We start from the raw sequence: 10,968 nt of genomic DNA, 5'->3' as shown, positions 1-10,968 counted from the left end.
TTTTTTTTTTTTCTCCCCTCTTCTTTCTTCTCCTGTCACGTGGGTATCATCTGCAAGTGTGGGCGCTCCTGTGCACATGCTCTCTCTTCCCATCAGCCGGTGGCTCCACTCTCCTCTCAAGTCCTCCGTGGCCACGCCACTGACTCTGGGCCCAAGAGTCCCCAGGTCTCCTCACACTACTTGCCAACCAGGTCCCCAACAGGGTCCACAGAAGTTCACTGAACATCGTGGGGCTTAGCATGCTGCTTCATTGCTGCTTTTACCCCACTTCTCCCCATTGGTGATGTGTGTGGTCACCAATCAGAGTGTGCATTTCCGTTGAGTCTTAGTTTTGGAAGGGGGCTTAAATGAATGTTTTGCTTAAAATTTTTAGATTAGTAAATGGTGTGGGGTTATAGAATAAACACTGGACTGTGACCTACAAGGTTGGCAGTTCAAGCCCAATATCTGCTCCTTAGAAATGCTATACAAGGTAGCTATGGGTCAGAATTGATTTGGCAGCATTAACAAAAACAATATATATATATATATATATATATATATATAATATAACATTTGCAATTTCAACATTTTATGTGGAAAATTTAGAGATGCTAATTATATTCATCATGTTGTTGTGCATCCATTGCCACTATCCATGTCCAAATATTTCCATCACCTTAAACCAAAGCTCATTAACCACTAAGCAATGACTTCCCTCCCTTCTGTCCCAGGTAACCTCGGATAAACTTTGGTGTCTGCACATTTGACTGTTATAAATATTTCACATAAATGGGATTATACCATATTTGTTCTCTTCTGACTAACTGATTTCACTCAGCATAATGTTTTCAAGGCTCATCATAATGTAGTTTCAGGACTTTTATTCTCTTTATGGCTGGATAATAACCCAATTGTATGTATATACCACATCTTGTTTATCCATTCATCTATTGGTGGATATTTATGTTGTTTACACCTTTTGGCTATTTTGAATAGTGCTGCCATGAGCAGTGGTGATAAGTTAAATATACAATTATTTGTGATCTAGTGGCAATTCTGCTCTTAGGTATATACCCCAAATAATGGAAAGCAGAAACTTATGCAGGTTCTATGTAGTCATAAGTTTCACATAAAATGAACAAATATCTACAAGTATTACTGCTAAATCATATTGTATATAAGTACATGGAATCCTGGTGTGGTGCTCTAGGAGAAGCACTTGACTGAGTGGTCAGTGTGAACCTCAAGGTTGGCGATTTAAACTCATGAACTCCTCTTCAGAATCCCTATACAGGGTTGCTATGAATTGGAATTGACTCAATGGCACTTAACAGCAATAACAATGAGTACATACTTAGCTCTTTTTCAGAATTGCCAAACTGTCTTTCCTTGCACTGCTACCAGCAATGACTGAGAATTGTATCACTTCACATCTTGAACAGTGATATTGGCACAACAAGTATTGGCAGGTTTGAGATATTAGTCATTCCAATACGTATGTTGTTGTTAAATGCTGTCAAGTCAGTTCTGACCCAAGTGGTCCTGTGCAGGGTTTCTGAAGAACAGCTGGTAGATTTGAACTGCCAATCTTGTGGTTTGCAGTCCAGTGCTGAACTTACAGAACCTCACCAGCAGTCCATATGTGTGTAGTGATATTTTCTTATTCTTTTAATTTGCAATTCCCTGAGTAGTCATTTCACCAAAGATGATATACAGGTTACACACAAGCTTATGAAATGATGTTCAACTTAATTTGCTGGTGTTGTTGTTGTCATTGCCATCAAGTCAGTTCCACTCATGGTGACCTGTTGTGTTCAGAGTTGAACGGCTCCATGAGGTTTCCAAGAATGTGACAAACTTTCGTAAGCAGATAGCTAGACCTGTCTTCTGAAGTGTCTTTGAATGTGTTTGAACTGCAACAGTTCAAGTGCTTATCCATTTGTGCTTATCACTCAGGGTTTCCTTCATTTGTCATTTGGGAAATGCGATAAAATCACACCTAACAAATGACTGAAAAAAACCCTCTAAAAACAGTGATACCATTAAATGCTGGTGAGGATACAGAGCACCTGGATTACCCAGGTACTGCTAGTAGGAATATAAAATAGTACAGCCACTCAGGAAAACAGTATTGCAGTTTCACATAAAACTAAATGTATACTTATATCATATGATCCAAAAATTGCACCCTTAAGCATTTATCCCAGACAAATTAGAATTTTTATATGTATAAACAGTTGTCCTTCTATTAGTACAGAAGCTGTATTCACAATAGGCAAAACTAGATAACAAATTAAATGCCATTTACAGTTATATTTAAACAAGTTGTGTGTCATGGATTAAATTGTGTCCGTCTCAAATATGTCAACTTGGCTGGACCATGATTCTCATTGGTCTGGCAGTTAAATGATGATCCTTCCATGATGTGATAAACCTATGGGAGGATAAAGGGAGTGATTGCTGTTAAGTGCTGTTGAGTCAGTTTCCATTCATAGTGTCCCCCTGTTGAATGTCCACACCTTTAAATGTTTGCTGGAGTAGACAGCCTCATCTTTCTCCTAAGGAACAGCTGGTGGGCTCAAACTACAGACTCTGTGGTTCAGAGTCCAATACTTATTGCATAGAGTCATCATTAATCCCACCAAGACCCTGATCTGATGTGCAGGAGATTCTGCAGAATGTGGCATGCAACATCTTTTATCTTCCAAAAGATAAAAGAAGAGAGACATGAGCAGAGAAAGAGGGACCCACTATGACCAAGAAAGATATGCCAGGAGTGAAGTGCATTCTTTGGATCTACAGGAGCAGTTTGATGATCTTTTCTCTCCTAGAGCCGAACCATCCACCTTTCAGTTCGCAGACTTTTCATTCAGTTAGTGCATAACCATTACACACCTGAGCTCCTTGAAGCAAGAATAACCAAACCAAACTCACTGCTATTGAGCAGATTCCAACTTACAGGTTTTCTGAGACCAAAAAGGATAGCCATTTAATGGAGTGCCTACTTTTCCTATTTATCCTTGTGTCTTTCTTATTTTCATGATCAAGGACAAAGACTGTGGGGTTTTCAAAATATACCTGGTGACTTCAGGTAAAATACTCATGGACAATATGTAATTTACTCTGTCTTTGTGAATAGGAGGTGAGTCTGTGGCCTACTCATTTCTACTCAGACCTGCATATATTAAATCTCACTGGTGTTAGCCACACAGTCTTCCATTTGCTGGGCATCCCTGGACTAGAGGACCAGCACATGTGGACCTCCATCCCCTTCATCATTTCCTATGCTATTGCCCTGCTTGGAAGTAGCCTGTTCATCTTCATCATCCTTACAAGGCGCAGCCTGCTTGAACCCGTGTACCTCTTCCTCAGCATGTTGGCTGGAGCAGACATTGTCTTTACTACATCCACAGTACCTCAAGCCTTGGCCATCTTTTGGTTCCATGCTGGGGAGATCTCTCTCGATTGCTGTATCACTCAGCTCTTCTGTGTCCATCCCACTTTTATTTGTGAGTCAGGGATCTTGTTACTCATGGCAATTGACCACTACATTGCCATGTGCTACCCACTGAGATATACCACTATTCTCACACTCACCCTGATTTTGAAATTTAATGTGAGTATATTTCTGAGAAGTTATGGTACAATTTTCCCCATAATATTTCTTTTGAGAAGATTGACTTTCTGTCAAAATAATAAATATAATTCCACACACCTTCTGTGAACACATTGCTTTGGCCAGATATGCTTGTAATGACATTTGAGTGACCATCTGGTATGGTTTTTGTGTTCTAATGTCAACTGTGGTCTTAGATGTGTTAATTTTTGCTTCCTATATGTTGATTCTTTGTGCAGTCGTCTTCCACATGCCTTCCCAAGATGCTCGCCATAAAGCTCTGAACATTTGCGGATCTTGTGTCTGTGTCATCATCCTATTTTATGTCTCTGCTGGGTCCTGGAATGATTTTTATTGATGTGTTGGGAAACTTTATTCCTTATTTCATAATCTGTTTCTCAATATTTTCTCCTCTGTGCCACTTTCACTCAGCAAATCCTACCCAGTACAATACTCAGTTGAAATTATAGAGAAAAATAGCATATTGGTAAGATTTCTTTTTAAAGTTTTACTTTATTGAAAATCCACTCTTTGTGAGAAAACATGAGAAAAAAATTTATTTTGAAAGATAAGATCTCTATGCAAACTGCCTTCTTCATATATTTGCTGTTTTGTGTTCAGTGATTTTTGTTTTAAGAAACTTGAAGGAATGGGACTGCTTTATTTTTACAGGAACTGGATTTCAAAAGTACTTCTAGTAGAATGTGAATAAATGTATAAGGAATAATAGAGATTAGAAATCACCATTTTGTAAGCATCCTACAAATATCTGGTTCAGGCAAATAAGTGGTTTAGTATCATCAATGGATATGAAAAAAACTGTATCAAAATATGCTGCAAAACAGTATATTTAAACAGTCTCAATGACAGATAGGTGTTTTCCATTTTGGGGAGAAATCTGGCTGTACCACTTTAAGTGATCCAAGACCATCATCATTAATGGACTAAACCTGGCTCCTGAAGTGATACTGTAATTAAGACGCAATGTCAATTATGTAGTCTTCACAGAAAAAATGCATAGCTTTAATCTAATCATGAGGAGATAGACAGATGCAAACTGAGGAACACGATATGGAGTAACAATATACTTTTTGAATATAGCAATGTCATAAAAGACAATGAAAGTCTGAGGAGTCATTCCAGATTTAGTTTCCAAAAGAGAATAAAGATACAAGGCCAAATGTTAATGAGAACTAAATGCAACATGTGAAATTAGATTGAGGACTTGAAAATTAATGGTACAAATGATTTTATATGAACCAAAGCATCAGTTGTCATGGAACCAATGTTGACTCATGGAGATGACGTGAACAGACTAGAACTACTAGCCTTAGTAGAGTTTTCAAGCTTATGATCTTCCCGAAGCAGATTATCAGGCTTTTCTTTCAAAGCATCTCAGGGCTCAAGGCATCAAACCACCAACTTTTTGGTTAGTAGTTGAGTGCACCAATGGACTACATAAATTATTCTTTAAAGATCTTGATAATTCTTAATTGAGGTTGCATGTTGGATAATAATAATGTCAGTGTTAAATACCCTGCATTGTATAGTTGGACTGTGGTTATGTAAGACTTTCTCCTTGTTCCTAGGAAATATATGCTGAATATTTGAAGTGAAGAGTCCTGATATCTACATTATATTTTCAAATAAAATAGCAAAGTAAGAAGTTTAGGGTTGATTATATATAATAAGGATCAAGAAAGAGAGAAAGAGAGATCAATAAAGCAAATGTGGCAGTGATAACTATGGGAAACTCTAGATGAAGTCTATGTAGTTTCCTTGTAATATTCTTACAGTTTCATCATCATCAAACAAATATTTGTCAAAAACTTTATCTCTATGAATTAAGGTGGAGAAGAATTCTTCTGAATGATATCCAGACATAATTTTGACTTGAGTTATTTGATCTTATTTTCATACATTGGCACAAAGCTAGTTGTAGACGTAAAGCTGTCTCTCATAACTTGGTTGGATCATGATTCCCTGTGCTTCCACAGTTATATAATGCTGTATATGATAATCCCCCATGATGTCCTCTCGTGTGATAAACCAATTAAGAGGATGCTCACATAATAAAGGTGGACGAAAATATCCTTAATTCCATATCAACCCTGATCCCATGTAAGGGATTTTCTCAGGGTTGTGTCCTGCAATGTCTTTCACCTTACAAAGATAAAGGGATAAAGAAGTAAGCAGAGAAGGAGGGAACCTACTACCACCAGGAAAGAAGAGCTAGCAGTGGAGTGCTTCCTTTGGACACGGGTTTCTTGCACAGCGAAGTTGTTCGATCCAGGGAAAGGTTGATGCCAAGACACATGGAGATCTCCAAGGACTACTAGGCCTGCAACTGTGGAAAAGAGGCAAGCTGGCACTCTGATTTCAGATTTCTAGCCACCCATAGTATGAGAAGAAGACTCCCCTCCCCAGTAAGATGGATTGATACAATGGCAGCAACAATGGGATCAAAAGTTGCAATTGTGAGGATGGCTCAGGATTCGGTAGTGTTGTGCATGGGGTCACTGTCTGTTATAGAAACACCAGACAGTAGGAAAACAACGAATATAAAATGCCTTACTTGTTCTTGATTGGGGAAAAAACCCAGTAAATAACTAATTAAGATGACATGTAAGAATTTATTTCACTAGAGTAGATTTGGCTATTTTCTATCTGTCACATCTTTGTACTGAATGCAATGAAATTTCTATGCCAAATATATATTTTTGGCATAGAAATATACTCACAATAAATTGATAAGTGTGTAAAGTATGGTCCTGAAAAGTGGGTGAAATATGTTCCAATTTTAAACAAATATTTACTTGCATGCACATACATAACAGAAAATTTATACCAATGTTCTCTAAAATGACATTACCAGTGAATATCTCTACATTGAAAAAAAAATACAGATTTTATTTCTGCAGTATGATCTGACTTAGTAAACAAATATTTTTTATAAAAAGAAGGGGAACAGATTTTCTCTTCAAGAAAGCATCAGTTTCTATTATATACTGTGCAAGATATTTACAACAGACTCTCAAAGAAAGTAAGGTTTTTGATTGTTCTTGAAGTCTGAGTACAAATTCAACAGCCTATCAAAGAAAGATGAAATTCATGTGTGACAAAATTTAAGGGTGTGGAGTGACTGAAATCCTCATTCATTGCTAGTGGGTCTATGAAAAGGTGCAACCGCGGTGGGAGATGGCATGGCACTTCCTTAAGGAGTTGGAAATAGAAATACCAAATGATTTAGTAATACCAAAACTTGTTATATATCCTAGAAAAATAAAAGCTTGACACAAATAGATAAATGTACACTCAAGTGTTATTACAGCATGATTCATGATTCACAATAGCAAAAAATGAAAACAATCTAAATGTTCATGCATGGAAGAATGGATAAACAAACTATGGTACATCCACACACGTGGAATACTAGGCAACATTAAAGCATAACAATGAATCTGTGTAATACTTCATAACATGGGTGAACCTGGAGGACATTATGCTGAGTGAAAAAAACAATCACAAAAGGAGGAGACCACTTAATTATGTACCACTATCATAGAGTCAGGAAAAAGTTTTTACACTAATAGAAACCTTCTCTGATGGTTATCAGGGGAGTAAAGGGAATGGAGGGTAAATTATTAACTAGAAAGTAGGCTCACATTAATTTGCTGAAGGAGAAGGCAATGGCAAATAATAAATAAACTAGTAAATTGAATGAGGTTGAGGTAGGAAGTGAAAAAAAAAAGATGTACTGCTTCTTAAGAGCATTAAAATTAATAACAAGAACAAAAAACTCAGAGGTTTGGGAGATCAAGACATGATCCATAGAGAGGTGAAGCATCTCTTATATATGTGTGTGTGTGTATGTATATAAGAGACAGTTATAAAAGATGAAATAGGAAATATTGCTGGAACAGTAGCTTGCAGCCAACTGCCTAACTGTCTTAGGTACCTACTGATGAGATTCCTTGAGAGACTCTCCCTGAAATGAATATTCCTCTCCACAGGTTTATCCAATACCTATAAAATGTTAAAAAATCCTACCAAACTGTCCATGGACATTGAATCACCAGTTTTAAGATTATCCAAACACCTTAGAAATTGCTGCTGATGATTTCAATTAAATAATTGATTCATCCATCAGTTTACCAATTCAGTAATTGAATTTAACTTAATCAATAAATTTTTATTGTGTGCTGATAGTGTGCCAAACACTGTTTCAAATTTAGGCTATATAGAAGTAATTGAAGCAAAAATCTTCACTTTCATGGGGCTTATATATTTTACTTTTAGAAGTTAGAATATAAACAAGATAAGTAAATAAATCATGGAATATATTAATCTCTGCTAAGGCTTTGATTCATCATATCATTACTATGCTGGACGATTATAAAGATTTTGAAGAAAAATAAAAGTACATAAAAGGATAGACAGTGGGATTCTGTAGAAATTTCTTTTTTAAACAAAATGGTCAGAGAAGGTATCCTTAAAAAAAAGTTGAATCTGAACAAAGACCTAAAGGAGGCAAGGTACCAAGCCATGCAGATATCTACACACAGAAGGATCCAGCAGGGGAAACACACATGCAAGAGACCTCAGGGAGGGAGGAAGTATTTATGTCCTATTTGTTGTTGTTGTTGTTAAGTGCCGTCGAGTCGGTTCCGACCCATAGCGACCTGTACAGGGTTTCCGAGGGTGTAAATCCTTATGGGAGTAGAAAGCCTCATCTTTCTCCCATGGAGTGGCTGGTAGTTTGGAACCGCTGACCTTAAGGCTCACAGCCCGATTTGTAACCACTACGCTACCAGAGCTCCTATATGTCCTATTAGTGCAATAGAAAAGAAGCCAGTGTAGTTGGGGCAGAGTGAGAGAGGAAAGTAGAAGAAGAGTTTATAAGACAGATCATATTAATCATGTAGTTCGTAGTAAGGACTATGGAGTTTACTCGAGTATGTTTGGCAAAGACTTGAGAAAAACAATGTGAGATTTGATTTATATTTTAAGAGCATCATTATAAACTTTGTATTACTAGACAGTGGAGGAGAGAGGAAGAGAGATACTAAGGAACTTTTTGGAAGGCATTTCAATCCACTAAAAGCACGTCATTGAGTCAACTTTGACTCACTGCAACCTTATAGGACAGAGTAGAACTGCCCCTTAAGATTTCTAAGGTTAGACCTTTTTATAGAAAGACTATCACGTCACTTTTCCATTGAATAGCTTGTGGATTTAAGCTGCTCACTCTTCAGTTAAGAGCCAAGCATTTAAACCACTATGCCACCAGGACTCTTTTATGGCACTGATGTAAATATGAAACAGAGCTAAACATAACTCCAAGAATATGAACCTAAGTGATTGAGACTATAAAGTTGCTATTAAATGATACAGGAAAAGCTGCTATAAGAGGAAGTTTGATGACAAGATAGTAACACTAGTAAGGTATAGTCACCTTGGAATGGTCAAACATTCAAGATCAAAAGGTCAACATTTACCTAAGGATAAAGTTGGGAAGGGATGGGAAGAGATGGAATGGAAATAGGAACTAAAGGGGGGATATGGGATAACTGTTGTATGGAGGAAACTGTAATCATTGAGATGAAACAAAGTGTATGATGATCTTCTCTGCAAACCTTCAAAGCATTCACACACACACACACACACACACAAATTACAGAAAAAGAAGTTAGATTCTGGACATGTTAAGGTTGAGATACTGGTAAATGGCCATGTAGATATGTTAAATATGAAATGTAACTAGTGTAAATAAATAAGAAGTGTAAACTAGTGTTCAAGCATAAATTAAAAGTTGGAGATACACTTATGGAAATTCTTAGCATATTGGTGGGTCTAAAGAAGTGTTTCTCAAACATGGATGATATTTACTCTGTCCAAGAGAAATTTGACATTGACTGGAAAAATTTTTTGATCATCAGACCTGTAATTGAGGAATGATATCAGCATCAGGTTGGTAGAGTCCAAGGATGCTGCTAAACATACTATAATGCTCAAGGTAGACCTCAACACAAAATTAACTGATCTCACAGGAGAATTGACTGACTCAAAATGTCTATAGTGCTGAGGTTGAGAAATCCTCATCTGAATCCATTCATAAAATTAAAGGTGATAGAGAAAAGACTGAACCCTGGACATTACAGCGATAAAAAGTTAAGGAGATTGGGAAAACTCATCAAAGAGACTGAGGCAGTTATCTTGATCATTGTAGCATGAAGAAAGTTGTTAAGTGCTGTAGAGTCAGTTCCTACTTATAGCGACCCTGTATAGGATTTCCAAGGAGCAGCTGGTGAGCTTGAGCCACTGACCTTGTAATTCAAACCAACTTTGCAGTCCAGCGCATTAACTCACGTGCCACACCAGGACTCCTGAAGAAGTCCTGAAGAAGGTATGATGAGTAAGAATTTTCAAGAATGAGAGCATGCTTGATTGCATCAAATGTTGCTTATGTGGTATACAAGATATAGACTGAGTCTTGATGAATGGATTCAGCAGTGTGAAGTGAAGGTCACTATAACACGCAGTGCAAGGTGTAGGAAACAGTATGATTGGAGTAAAATCAAGAAAACTTGGGAGGAAGAAATTGAATCCTGGCATATAGACAACTCTTCGATGGTGTTTTATTGTCGTGGAGAGAGAGAGACAAAGAGAGGGAGAAAAAGATGAAGAGAGAGAGAAAGAGAGAGAAAGAGTGAGAGACAGAAATTGAGACAGATAGCAAGAGAGAGAGAGAGACATAGAGCTATAGGGAAATTTAGAGACAACATGTTTTTGCTTTCTTTCATCCTTCCTTCCTCTACATAGGAAAAATAACAGAATGTATGCAGGTTTAAATAAGCCTGTGGAAAATAAAATTTGATGGGAGGAGAGAACAGAGGGGAGAATACATAAAGTAATGCCTTAAGATAGATAAGAAAAGTGAGAACTACTTCACTACATCAAGGTATAAAACAAATCAGAAAAGAGTAGTTCAGTAATGATTCACAGTGTATCTCTTTCCAAATACCTATTTGGGTTATAGTGCTAGTACTGAATTAAAAAGGTGGACTAGTTTATTTCTCAGAATCTGAATGAAAAAGCTCATTGAGTCACAGGAAATTTCTATTTATTATTGATTTGTAGTTGTTGTGTGCTTTGAGTCTATTCTGACTCATAGTGACCCTGTATAGGGTTTCCTATAGTGTGTTTGAACTGCTGACAGTGGTTGTTGTTGTTGTTAAGTGTCGTCGAGTCAGTTCTGACCCATAGCGACCCTGAACAGGGTTTCCGAGGCTGTAAATCTTTACAGGAGCAGAAAGCCTCATCTTTCTCCCACGGAGCAGCTGGTAGTTTTGAACTGCTGACCTTGTGGT

General features: G+C 37.3%; 1 pseudogene; it reads left to right on the top strand.

Moving 5' to 3' along the window:
* The window catches only part of LOC102831906, a 12,527-nt pseudogene extending 8,571 nt beyond the window's left edge, over window positions 1–3,956 (top strand).
* Window positions 3,957–10,968: the final 7,012 nt, after the last annotated feature.

This window comes from Chrysochloris asiatica, unplaced genomic scaffold (assembly GCF_000296735.1).
Source record: "Chrysochloris asiatica unplaced genomic scaffold, ChrAsi1.0 scaffold00140, whole genome shotgun sequence".
NCBI classification, from domain to species: Eukaryota; Metazoa; Chordata; class Mammalia; order Afrosoricida; family Chrysochloridae; genus Chrysochloris; species Chrysochloris asiatica.
The sequence above is the reverse complement of the archived record's forward strand: the minus strand, read 5'-3'. Positions and strand labels throughout refer to the sequence as shown.